General features: G+C 38.2%; 1 long non-coding RNA gene across 1 annotated transcript; it reads right to left on the reverse strand.

Moving 5' to 3' along the window:
* Positions 1 to 264: 264 nt before the first annotated feature.
* LOC116564219 lies at positions 265 to 13,079 on the reverse strand. The gene is made up of 3 exons (XR_004274800.1): positions 12,986 to 13,079; positions 11,808 to 11,854; positions 265 to 723 (listed from the first exon to the last, which is right to left on the reverse strand). It is a non-coding gene; the product is annotated as an uncharacterized LOC116564219 (long non-coding RNA).
* Positions 13,080 to 13,485: the final 406 nt, after the last annotated feature.

The following is a 13,485-nucleotide window of genomic DNA, read 5'->3' on the forward strand; positions in this document are numbered from 1 at the left end:
ATAAGCTCTCTTTGGTGAATAAAAGTTTATCTGAAACCACCAATTAAATTTCACACGCCCAAAAAGCAGACTAATCACAAGTTTTAAAGTGGCCAATGATAGGATCATCTCAGAGCTGAAGAACCACTTATGTACTCTCAGCCAGTTGGGGAATGTTACCCGAGCAGGTTTGGATTGCGCAGATTTGCAAAGAGAACAGGTGAAAAGAGAACCGGTGACAGCTGGTGGGTGATTATTCACAGAAACTCCTGATTCAGACAGTAGTAAGTCACATGAAAGGGAAGGATAGAAAAGGAGACGCCGAAAAAGCATTTGGCCCTTGAATTCTCTGACGAGGAGCAGATGGATGTAATCAATTACTTAAATAATTCACAAGGGAGAAAGGCTGCTTTCACCTGAATTATCCAGATAATTTTAAAGATATAGTTTGAGGGAAGATTTCCTTTTAATCCGCACAAACTGCTTATATTTCCCCGGCTCATCAAATAATTTACTTCCACGTGAGCAGGCCTGGCTGACAGAGCTACGACTGCCATAGATGTAACTGCTCCTGGTGATGTCTTTTCTCTTACATTTGTACTTCAGGGATGAATTGGTTTCAAGCCGAGTCTTTTTTCCTCCTTTGTGTCCTGGTAAGCTTTTCCTCTGGAAATAAACTGGGCTGGCTGTCCCTTTGATCCCATTGTGCGATTCTATCTCGTTCATCAAGCTGTGGCACCTGACCTGTTACAAGGTTATAGAAAATAGTACAATTTGAGCATTTCAAAGTGCAGGTTTTCTATTTTAAAAAGGGATATTTGACAGCCACCTTTAGATCCACTTGCTTATCGGGGTTGCTTTTTAACAAATTTTTGTGAAAGCATACCATTTATTCTCCAAAATTGGAAAAAATGAACAATGGTGAGTTCATATCCCATTGAATATGGCTTGAAACATCCAAATCTCCAGCAAAGACTGATAGAAAGAAAGTATCATCATATCAGTGGCATCAGAAAATAGCCCAGGCCTGAGCTTCCACTGCCTGCAATAAAGGTGACCACTGCAGTTGGGATGAGAGCTCAGGTTCGTTTTCCAGTACGGGGAACATAGCTTCTTCCCTGATCCATCCGTTGTGTGGGAGGATTAGAAGCAACACAGACAGAAACTTCTTGATTCCATCTTCATCAGCAAGCTTTTACTGATTACAGGAAATGGCTGTTCACTGGGTGAATGCATAACATATCTGGAGACAGAGGTCCTAAGATGATTCAGAACCCCTCCCCCGAGACTCTGTCAGTGGCATGAGTGCCTTCTCCCCATACGAGATTCTAATCACCTACCCTTATCATTTCATTTAAAACAGACAGCCTCATAATTTTGGGCAACATAAATTATCAAACATCTAATGTGGAAATACTGTGTAATAAATATGTTTAAATTATAACACCAATGCACAATCAACAAAGCCAGATGTTTCTCCCCTTTTGCTTTGGAATGAGATACAATTCCACTCTGAGTTAAATATTTGTCTGTTTCTCGTCAAATATCATTTTAACTATATTGATTCTACTCATTTAAGAACACTCTAATACTTTTCCTTCATCATTTTTGTTTAGTGTTTTGGAACCCACTCTAGTAGATTCTAACCCTGAGAACAGTCATTTTAGATGACATTGCAGTTGCCATTCAAATTTGCACAAAGCACTTGGTGAGCAGTTCGGGCCTTTGCTACCCTGAGAATCCACGCTGCAACTGACTGTTGACAGTCACACTTTTGCTTTCATTTGCTTGTGTCTCTCATTATAAGTCACCATGTTTTCATTCAGTTTGTAGAGTGCCCCTTTTTAGCCTCTAGCTGCTGGATGACACCATCTGTGATTGCCAAGGAAATTAAATTAAGTTAAAATTCAATCAACAGAAGATTGTTGCCTCTATGACTTTACTAGGAACCTTGAGAGCATAAGCGTCTAAATGCCTCTCTCTTAATACAGAAGCAGACCAACCCTGTTATAGCAGCATTGGCCCATGGTTTAAAACTCCCTCAGAGCCAGAGACCAGTCACTTACCCTTTCTATCCCACCTCAGATGGCCTGCAGCCAACAAGAGACAAATTGCTTTGCTTGTGTAGTCTTTGCTCAGCTTAGGGAAATCTTTGTTTCTTACCAAAAAGGAGAAGAAAATCTTTAGATTTATGCAAAAAGAAAAGATGATTAATTTGCACAATATCATATATACTACACCCAAATAAATTCTAGATGGATCAAAGGTTTTTATTTTACAAATAAAAATAAGCCATAAAAATTGATCATTTTATAAAATAAAGTAATACATTGACTCAGGAATTTATAAGCATTAAAGACCCCAAGAAAAGTATTGATAAGAGTTCAACATAATAAATTTGAAAAAGTCAAATCAAAATAATATCATCAACAAGATGCAAACGCAAATAACAAACTACAGGAAAACATTTGTAATACGTATGACAGGCAATGTATCTTAAATGGACATATACACACAAACACTCATATGCAAGTGTATATATATAAACTTTAATAAGAAAATAAGTAAAAACATCTCATTTATGGTCATAGGACATTAATAGCAATTAAAAAATTAAAGACATACAAAAGACCAAAAATCCTTTCAAATTCACCTACTTAAAACAAAAAAACAACACAGGTACACACATACACCTTCCAAAAACAATGATAAACTATTTTTTAATGTAGCAAACTAACAAAGATTCAAAAACACAATTGTTAATCTGATGATAATGAAGTAAAGTAAGAACTCTCACACATTGCTGGTACACTGTAACATGCTACCATCTTTCCAGAAGTTACCTTGGCAACATGTATGGAACTTTAATAAATTTATCCCAAAGAAATAATCACAGATATTCATAGCAATTTTTGTGAAAGAATGCTTATTGCAGCCTCATTCATAACATCATATTATAAATAATGTAAATGTCAATCTAGCTACATAAATCATATTACAAACATAAAATGAAATATGTACTTTCTGAAAACATGTAATTATATGAGGAAATGTTTACCGCACAATGCTATTAAAAGCAGGGTGAAAATTATGTATGCATACACATATTTATATGTGAAAATATTTATACAGATTCTGTTTAATACTATATAAAATATTTCAACATTATACATTGTATATATAATATATGCATAAATACATATGAAATCACAGAAAGAGATTGAGAAAAGAAAAATGACAAAATATGAACAGTAATTATTACTGAGTGCTGGGAAGATTTGTCATTTTAATAGTCCTTCTGTTTCTGTGTTTTTCAAAAATGTCTAAAATAAGACGGAATTACTTTATAATTTAATAAGTAATAAATGTTATTTAAAAAATAATAACTTGCTTTTACTGTCCTCCCAAATGGCAGAGGTCTTAATCTCTCTTGCTGTGTAGTGAGGTATATTTCATTACCATTTCCCATAACCACATTATAATTATCTTCTTAACCAGTTCATAACAGGAAGTGCAAAGACTCGCAGTAAGGCAAAATACCAGTAAAAATTTCCCAAGGGAAAGAACTAAGTGGTGGAGCCAGGAAATGTGGTTTGCATTATCATATGTGGCTTCAAGTTTTGCCTCCCAGTCCTCAGTTCTCCTCCGGGCCTGCCCCTCAACCCTGCCAGTACTTTGTCTAAGCAAATGTGCTCAAATTTGGAAAGGAGACATTGCCATCCCACAATCTGCTCATACTTAATAGCTTGAACTTACACTGCCCCAAACCCAAGGTATTCATTGGTGTACCCCAGACATAACATTCAGACAGGGATGTGTTCAGAAAGACCAAGAAGAGTTAATTATTTTAAATTCTAGTACCGCCCCTCAAAAAAATAAAACCAGAATTATCGTACAAAGGACTATTTGTTCAGCATTTAGAATGCACTGTCATGCTACTAAGTGCTTCATACATATTATCTTGTTTATATTCTTAAATCAGCCCTGCAAAGTAGGCAGAAATATCCCCATTTTAAAGATAAGGTAGTTGAGGCCCAAGGAAGATAAGTAATCTCATTTACTTAGATAAGTTTTCCATAAGCATAAATCTAAATTTAACTCAATGCCAGTGCCTATACTCTAAAACCACTGCACCATATTTTCTCCAAATAAGATGAAAATCATGCTTTTAAAACCAACCTGGATCCAAGCCCTACTACTGGATTTTTATATTTAGAAAGGAGATTCCTTTATTTTCATCTTTCCCCCTTCTCTTTTTCAGTAGATTGTTACTTCACATGATTTGTGGCTTCGTTCTCCAAACCTCCCATCAACTGTTAATCAAAACTTAGTATCAGAAACCTACATATTAGATACCCAAAAGAAACTGAAAACTTCATGTAATTTAGGAGAATGAATTGTTGTTATTCATATTTCATGGATGCATTCACTAAGTCTCAAAACATTTAAGGGAACCCCCTTAAATTACATAGCTAACAAGTAACAGAGAAGAGCCTGGACTCCAGGTGTCTTGCCCCTGTTCTGAGAGCCATCGGTTAGGCAACATTTAAAGTTTTCACTCCAAACATGAAAGTTCTTGTTCCATAGCTGGTGATCTTTAAACCATTTATATATGACTTGCCTTCCATATGAATAAAACTAGCTATTTTAGAAAGCTAATATTCTTTCTGCATTTTTTCCATGACTTTTCCTCCATGATAATAGCTCTGTACCAGGCACTGCTGTGAGTTATTCATGCAACTTCGCTTGTTTAATCCTCTTTAAAACTCTAGGAAGCAAAGTACTATTATTATACACACTTCACAGATGAGGAAACTGAAGCCCAGGGATTAAATAACATGCAAAAGTGGCAGAATTGGGATTTAAACCCAGGCAGCCTGATGCCAGAGTCCATGTGCTATCCCACTCTACTATCTCTCTATACAAAAGAAGAGCGTAGAAACTGCACCCTGAAACCACTGGAGCTATTATTTTAGTACTATTTACAACATCATTGCTTAAAGACATGGAAAATTTGGAGCGAGTCCAGGGATACATAATGAAAATTATTAATGTTTGAAAAATGAAACATATGAGGAAAGGTTACGAGGAGTGAAATTTTTTAGGCTTAAAAAGAGAAGTCTGAAGTGGAAGTTAATAACTCTTCAAAAGAACAAAGGATTATTAAGGAGGGGATGGTAATCAGAGTTTATTCCTACTCCACAGAGGATTAAGTAAGAGAAAACCAGCTTAAATTGCAGGAGGAAGACTTTAAACCAGCTAAAAGGAAGGACTTCCATTAGTTAGCATTCTATCAACTGTGAATTTCAATTTAACCAGCCCTCCTTATTTTGCCAGTTCAAGCATTATTCCTAATAAGGTGAAGAATTCCCTTTGAATCACCAATGACTAAATTATACTCAGGACAATATTAGTTTCAAATGTGTTTTATTTTTCAATTATTTGATAATCAGATACCCATACAAGGCTAATATGAAAATTATCAAATGAGAATATATGATTATCAGACAATATGATTCCCAGACCTATCTGCTTAAAAAGAGTTTACATGACCCACAACTCCAGGTAGATGTGGCATCACTTTCTTGAGCCCTCTGAATAGAGGCAGACACCAATTTGTCTGTATACTTTTGATGGAGTCTGTCCCAGAAGCAAGGAAGCGAACTGTGTTGACCTCTTATGGTTCTTTCCTGCTTCATGATTCTATAACCCCCTACATTTGGTCATTCATCCCAATAAAATCTCATTGTTAAAATCCATGTTTTTTTCACAACTGAGAAGAATAAAGTACAGCAATGGTAAAGGTAAGAATTGTTGATGTTTAAGACAAATAAGGCCCCAAACTAACTTGCAAAGATCTTAACTGTGTCTCCAGTTCAGAGTTCCCCACTGTTGTTCTTTGACTACTTTGTACTAGAATTATCTCTAGAACTGTACTTGTTAAAATTTAGTCAGACTCTTTAAAGAGGGCCCCAAAAAACTGCATTTTAAGCACTCTTCCAACCCCTTTTTTCAAATGTATACTAAGATTTAAGAACCAATGACATTCATGTCTAAGGACTTTATTCCATTACCAAGGAAAGGGAAATCTAGAGAAATCAATATTTGCCCATCTAGTTACTAGAAGAACCAGGAACAGAATCAGATGTCCAGAACTCCCGTACCAATAAATTTATTATCTACTTGGAAGCATTACAAACGGATTTTTAGAAAATGTACTGTGGAATATATACTTGGCTTCAAAGCAGTAATCAAAGTACTTTGTGTCTCTGCATAATTACTATGGAGAAAAATATCAATGACCTATGTGCTAGTCAGCTTACTTGGCACCACAAATAACTCAATCTCACCTACAAGTGACTCAAACTATAAATAAATAGATTAGTTCATCCTAGGGGGAGTCTAGAGGTAAGGCAGGCTCCTTGGTCAGTTATTCCATAGCTCAATCCTGCCATTTGAGATCCTATTTTATCATCTCTCCGCTTCGCCATCCAGATCATTAGGCTAATCTGTCACTTCTCTCTCTGGAGGCCAGAACATCTTTCCAAGAAGGCCCCAGGAAGATTTTTTCATTTCATTGGCTCAAATAAGTGGAAGTTTATCCATTTCTCAACCAATTACTGGCAATAAGACTAAAAATACTACAAGATTATAGTACAATAAGACTGAAAATTAATGGGCTGTAATAACCATCTGGTGTGGGATGGAGGTGGGGAGTCAACCACAACGTGCTCTACAGCCCGACAGGGAAATGGCTAGAGAAGCTCCCATACCCTCCCCAGCCAGAGTCAATACCCAGAGAAAGGCCATTCAGGGGCCTGGCCTCCACCAGGCACTTTCCCCACCCTTAGTGAACATAGGGCTGTTTTCCATTTTCAGGCTTTGTTAGCCAATGTTATCTTGGGGCAAGGCTTTCCTGACTCATAGCTTTAACCCACATTTATGACCATGGACCCGATGTTTTTAGGAGAGAGAGGTATGTCTCCTTCTCTGTGTATAACAGAGTGCCACATACATTCAAAATATACTCATTTGTACAAAGAAAAATATCACTTATTTGTTGCTGTGTTTGACTAATCATCTTCCCAAGCCCATAACACTTGGGCAGAAGAGTTAAGAGTGGTTCATTTTGGTCCAATCTAGTAAACTCAGAAGGACCATTGTAAACAATCGCTATAGGTGATTCAGTCATCTTATTTGATTTAAAGACTCAGTATTTCAGTTTTCCTCCTACTTCAAAATGGTGTTTGGGTATAGAGAAAGGCTTAAGCACAGAGAGGAGAAAGGAGAAGCTTTGGGTCCACACAGCATCATCCCATAGCCAATCCTGAGTGTTCCTCACTGCAAAGGGCCCCTTCAGAACATGCTGACTTCTCCACTCTGCCTCTGACCCACTCATTCTACCTATATTTCCTCAGATCCAGGAGCAGTGGGCTTTCTCTCCACTCTTCCAGTTGGGATAGAACATCCCCATGTCCTACCTTCCTCCATTCATAGGTTGCATTCAAATTACATATCCTGCCCCAACCATAACGGTGATGTAGTGTATGGATGAAGACATATGATGAAAGAGCAAAAAAAGGAGCATTTTCAAAAGTGTTATACCTAGTACTCATGACAATGTACAAAATACCTAATAAAAAAGCATAAAAAGGAGCTGTTTCAAAAACATTATACCTAGTATGCATGATAACATGCAAGATGCTCAGGGTATCCTTCAAAGCCACTGGATAAACCTGTTCCACTAACTCATGAGGATATAGGGAGGAAAGTGTAGCTAACTATAACAACATGAAACAAAACCCATCATCCCTGTGAAATATCAAAGCTGGAAAGATTTGTCTGTCCCCTTAGAGACTACGGTTTAACTGCAAAAGGATAAAGTATCTATGAAATACAAAAAAAAAAAAAAGAGAGACAGGTTTCCAGTAATCCTGACTGTGTCTAGACAGGCAACATCTAAGATCCATATTGGCCAGAATCATTTTTGCCATTAATCTTCGTGGTGTTGGGGCACAGAAGTATCAGTGACACCAGTGCCATTAACATATAAGCAACAGAAAAGACATGAGTCAGTCCAGAGCCCTAGCAAAGGAGATCTTTTCCACTGTAGACAAGACTTTGGTGTCATCACAGTTCATCGACTTAGCTAATACTGTTTTCTGAAAAATTACAAATTAAAACCAAACATAAAGTGTTTGATGAAATGTCATTCAGTGGTGTTGAATATTAATTCATATTTGAGTTAATTTTTGACCTTCAAAAAGACAATATTCTTCTAAACCCACATCCTGTAATTCTCCTACAAAGCAAAGGCATATATCAGGCTACAAGGAAAATCACGTATTTTAAAAATCATTCTTTTTTTTTTAATTGTATTTTAGGTTTTTGGTTACATGTGAAGAACATGCAAGACTGTTGCATAGGTATACACATGGCAGCGTGATTTGCTGCCTTCCTCCCCTTCACCTATATCTGGCATTTCTCCCCATGCTATCTCTCCCCAACTCCCCACCCCTCACTGTCCCTCCCCTATTTCCCAACAGACATCAGTGTGTGATGTTTCCCTCCCTGTGTCCGTGTGTTCTCATTGTTAAAATCATTCTATTTGTTAAGGAATGAACCAATTGCCTTCTTATACCTCAGACTGAAAAAAAATTTTTAATTCATTTTGTGTTTTAAACATTGTAAATATTTTTATGTCAGTCCAGCTTCGATGCTAGAAGTAAATGCTAATTAGACAGTCAATGCCAATCAAAATTGCATTAAAACTGGGGGAAAAGATAAAGATAGAACAGCTAGAGAGAGAAATGACCAGCCAGACTATGTTGACACTGCCAGTGCATACAAATAGAAAAATATATGTAATGTTTTCCTTAAAAGCAATAAAAAAAAAATCTGAGATTTCCTCTATTTTTTCTGTTTCTGGTTTAAAATAAGTGTCTTTATAACTAAGAGACTGTTTTGAAAGTCCAACATGAAGAAAGAGATCTTCAGTTAAGCAGGCTATCTTAGTAACAAGAGGTTCATACAGAGAAATTCAGTCTGCCAAAAGGAGGTGACATCTAAGCCAGAATTTGAAGAATAAATGAAAATTCGTCTAGGCAGAAAAGGCAGAGGGCAATGGTGAGGAAAACATTCCGGGGGAGTGAATGGCATGTGCAAGGCACAGATGTGGGCCACTTCTTGGCCTCTTCAGTTCATCTCATCACACTGCTGATGTAAAGAAGGGAATGTGGGAGCCTTAAAAATAGGAGTGGGTTCCCAAGTGTCAGGTACTGCAGAAAAGCTGACATAAGGCAAGCACAGGCTATTCCCACAATGATCTTAGTGAGAACGGTGTGTCAGTGGCTGAGGCCAGGTTGCAGCGGGGTTTAGTAAACAGGATGTTGAAAAGAATGAGCTATGGTAGGGAAAAGAGAGACTGTCTAAATATTTGAAAGCACTATAGAATAAAAGCAAGGTTTTGTTCTGATTTTGCCAAAATGGAGGAACTTGATCACATGTTAAGATAAGGAAAGAAAGAGAGAAAGCTGAAAACAGTAGAAAGAAGTAGACCGTTGAGAGAGCAAGGCTCCAAGTGAGACAGGAGGAACAGAGCAGGGAGTATAACGCCTCCGGTGGGTCCAGAGAATGATACAGATGTAAATAAGTCTGTAGACAAGGAGACAAGAAACTAAGAAGTTCCTGATTAATAATCTCTAATTTCTCATAAGTAGAAACTAAGGCTATTTATTTGCAAGTAAATGCCATTATGTTCTGTACATGCTTTAAGGTAGCTAAATGGGATGGTCCATTCACCAAGAGAAATTGGGACAGGCGTCACAGAGAACACAAAGCCGTTAAGGGAAATAGAAGCACTCACCAAAAAGGAAAGGAAGATAAGTGGCAAGGGATCTTGAGGCCCAAAGGATATTAGAAGTTATGAATTTGTACAGTCACAAATATGCAGTTTGTGACTTTCTCCAACAGTATTCAACAGACTGGCTGTGGCATTAGAAGTGTGTAGATGATGCATGTCAAAAACATAAGCAGTAGAGATATATGATGGTATTAATGAGAGAGAAATTATGTTGAACAGCAGCAATTTAAGCTGGTGCGGAAGGAAGTCAGAAAGCAGTAATCGAGAAGCATGAGATGCAGGCACTGTTGGGGTGATAGAGATGGCGGAACACATGGGAGGCGCCCTCCTAGAAAAGGGCTGTCGAGCTTGAGATTTCAGGTAGGAACAGTCCCATGATGGCAACGTGTTGCTGTAGATGAGAACGGTTGAGGTGGCTTAGAGATGAAGGCCGTTGGTATTGAGATCAAGGACTTGGAAATACGGTGCTAAATATACTGTCTATATGACAAAAGAATTTACTCAGGTGATGACAGAAATTGGAGACAAGAAAAGTCCCCATGGAGCTAATGGCAACAGGGCCTGGAGAGGAATATATAAGGCCTGGTGTGATCTTCAAAGCAGGGAGAACGTTTTGGGAATGAAGAGAAATGGTATCAAAGAAGCTATTGAGAGTGAGAAGAGATACAGAGGGGGAGAACTATAGACTCATTTAGAGGGATACAGATAAACAATGTCGTCAGATGAGACATAGATCATGTCTTCTGACCTATGAAAGAAAGGTCTTGGTTAGGGCCAGAAGGGGGAAGGAGTGCTGTGAGAAGAGGCTGAGGTGCCAGAAACACTGTGTAAAAAATGGGCAGGAGGGATCCCCATTTGGAAAATGGGTGGACACCCAGGAAAAATACAGAGGCTAAAAACTGAAGGAAGGTTGATAGAATCAGCGCATCTCTGGTGTCCAAGACCTTGGACTCAATTGAATTAACTGGACTCAAGTTTCCATTGCCTGGGTAATGCTGTTAAGGTCCTGAAAAGGCCAAGGACCAGAGGAATGTGGGGCCCAGTCCTGCAGCTGCTCCCCATCCTAGCCCTGTGTGGAAACTGCCCAAGGGCTCCTGGTAATATCTAGCCCAGTGGCCTGCGCATCTCAACCGCCACATCCACTTTTATTAAGGTTAGCTGTTGCCAGTAAGAATCATGCAACTTCTTTTTCTTATTTAACTCTGGCATGTTGGTAAATTTTCTGCTGAGTTATAGTTTATCTTTCCTGGCTTTAGAGTAGACTCCATAAAACTGTGATTGGTTTTACTGACCAATTTAGTTAGGTTACAACCTGGCTAGTAGTTCTTCTGCTTTGTAATCCAGGGAGGAAATAAATTGTAGATGTCAATTTTCCCTCTTCCACTGTCTGCTCATGGTCAAGTGACCCAGATAAATTGGACCACTAATATCACATCTCATGTGTGATGGCATCTAGGCTTTTGGTTTCAATTAAATAGAATTATTAGAACTGGTACTAAAAATATCTATCATCCTAATTTCCTTGCCTACACAGATGTAAGTTTTAACTATTCTTTCCACTTGTGAACTAAATGTTTTCTATGGGTTTCCCTTCATTGCTTTATGGTTAACCATCTCAATTACAATAAGACCAGACATTTATAGACTTCCTTGCTCTCTTCACTAATTTGATCTTTAATCCTTTAAACCTATCTGTCACAACTGTCACAGTAACCCAGAGACTATGTAACCTCACCTACCCTGTAAAATGCCTAGATGAAAATTTCTACCATAATTTTATTCACATCTACTTTTCCTAGCACATAGCTACCATGTATACATTTTGAAAAAATAAAAGAAAGCTTTGTCTTTCACATTTTCCACATATATATATATACAGCTTTAACAGGTTCTTCTGTCTGTTATTTGAAACTGTAATCATTGCTGCCAAAAGAGGCAAGTCTACATATATAAACCTTGTACTCACTGTGGTATATGAAGAGTTAAATCGAAGGGCCAGCTGTCAATCTAACCCTGGGTATGAAGAGAGGAGAGGAGCAGGACATCATGAGGTCTCTCACCGCTCCTGAGCTCTGCTTACTATATGTTCACTTCCAGTGCTAACACCCAGAAAGCCCCAGGCAAACCAGGAGAAACTGGTCACCCTACCATAAGGGACCCTCTGCACTGTTCTCACTCTGCCTCCTCTTGTTTTTGTCTCGATAGGAAGCTACTAGGGTGTATACTCTCAACCTAATTTCCCAGATTCCCAGACCTGAAATTTTAAGGAAAGAAATATATCTTAAACATACATAACACATCTCAGTTTCTTAGGAATTACTACTTTCTATGTTCTTTATAAGATAAAATCAGCATCATTTAAAGCATGATTTCTCAACCCTGACACTCAATATTTAGGACTGGATAATTTTTGTTGAGGGGAGGTGTCTTGTGCATTGTAGAAAGTTCTGAACCATCACTGGCCTCAACCCAGTATTCTCTACAGGGGGTCCCCAGCAGCATCCCCACTCCCTTGTTGTGATAACCACAAATGTCTCCAAATATCGCCAGATATCCTCTGGGAGTCAAAATCGCCCCATCTGAAAAATTACTGATCTAAAAGACAATCCTCCCCCCTGTACCTTTACCCCAAGAAGGACTGCTAGGAAAGAAAGAATGGGAAAAAAAAAAAAAGCAAGGAAATGGGAAGGACAAAACTAAAGTGAGTAGGAAAGGAAGGGAGAAAGAGACAGGAGAAAAAACAGAAAATATGGTAAAGATACTTATCACGTTGTTAAATAAGAAGAAGAACAAGAAAAAACAAATGGGGAGATGATTAGAAAGAAAATTAGAGCTTGATTCCAAGATGCACTTTCCTCTAGACCTAATCCTAATTTTCAAAGATGAGAAATTTATGGCAATATCTTTAATTCTGCTTCCTCTAAAAATAGACTTAAGTTGATTAATTTATATAAATAGGGGTTTTGTCAGAGAAATATGAATCAGATTCTGACAGGCGCATAGATCAGAAGTCAACCAATTCCACTGAAAAATATTTATTCTGAGGAGCTGACAGGTGACCATTGGGAGAAGTCTAGAGGTACAGAGGGCTTTGCTCATCTGAATCAACTGTTTACTATAAAGGAAAGAAATTCATTTTCTCACAGCTCTGGAGGGTGGGAAGTCCAAGATCAAGGCACTGGCATCTGGTGAGGGTCTTCTTGCTGCATCTTCACAGGGCAAAAGAGCAGAAGAGAGCAAAGCCACTCCTGCAGGCTTTTTTTATAGCAGCATTAATCCTTTCATGAGGGCAGAGTCCTCATTCTGCCCCAGCCACCAACACTGTTACATTAAAGATTATGTTTCCAACACATGAATTTAAGGGAACCCATTCAGAGCACTGCAACTTGGTAAGACGTTGAAGTGGTATTATCTACCAGGCTCCTCTGAGCATATCATTAAATGTTTATTAAATCCTGTGCTCAAACTCTAAGGGCAAAAAGTCTGAGCGATGATAAAATGGAAGACACTGAAAGAAGACACTGAAAATGGAGACACCTCCATTTCAAACATCCCTTGCCCATGACTAGCTTCAGCCAAGGAAACACACCCTCTGAGACTTTGGATTTAAAAAAGTAAAACCAACAAGGCCACAAGCCCCTTCT

Source organism: Sapajus apella, unplaced genomic scaffold (assembly GCF_009761245.1).
Source record: "Sapajus apella isolate SASKATOON/1434 unplaced genomic scaffold, GSC_monkey_1.0 scaffold37, whole genome shotgun sequence".
NCBI classification, from domain to species: Eukaryota; Metazoa; Chordata; class Mammalia; order Primates; family Cebidae; genus Sapajus; species Sapajus apella.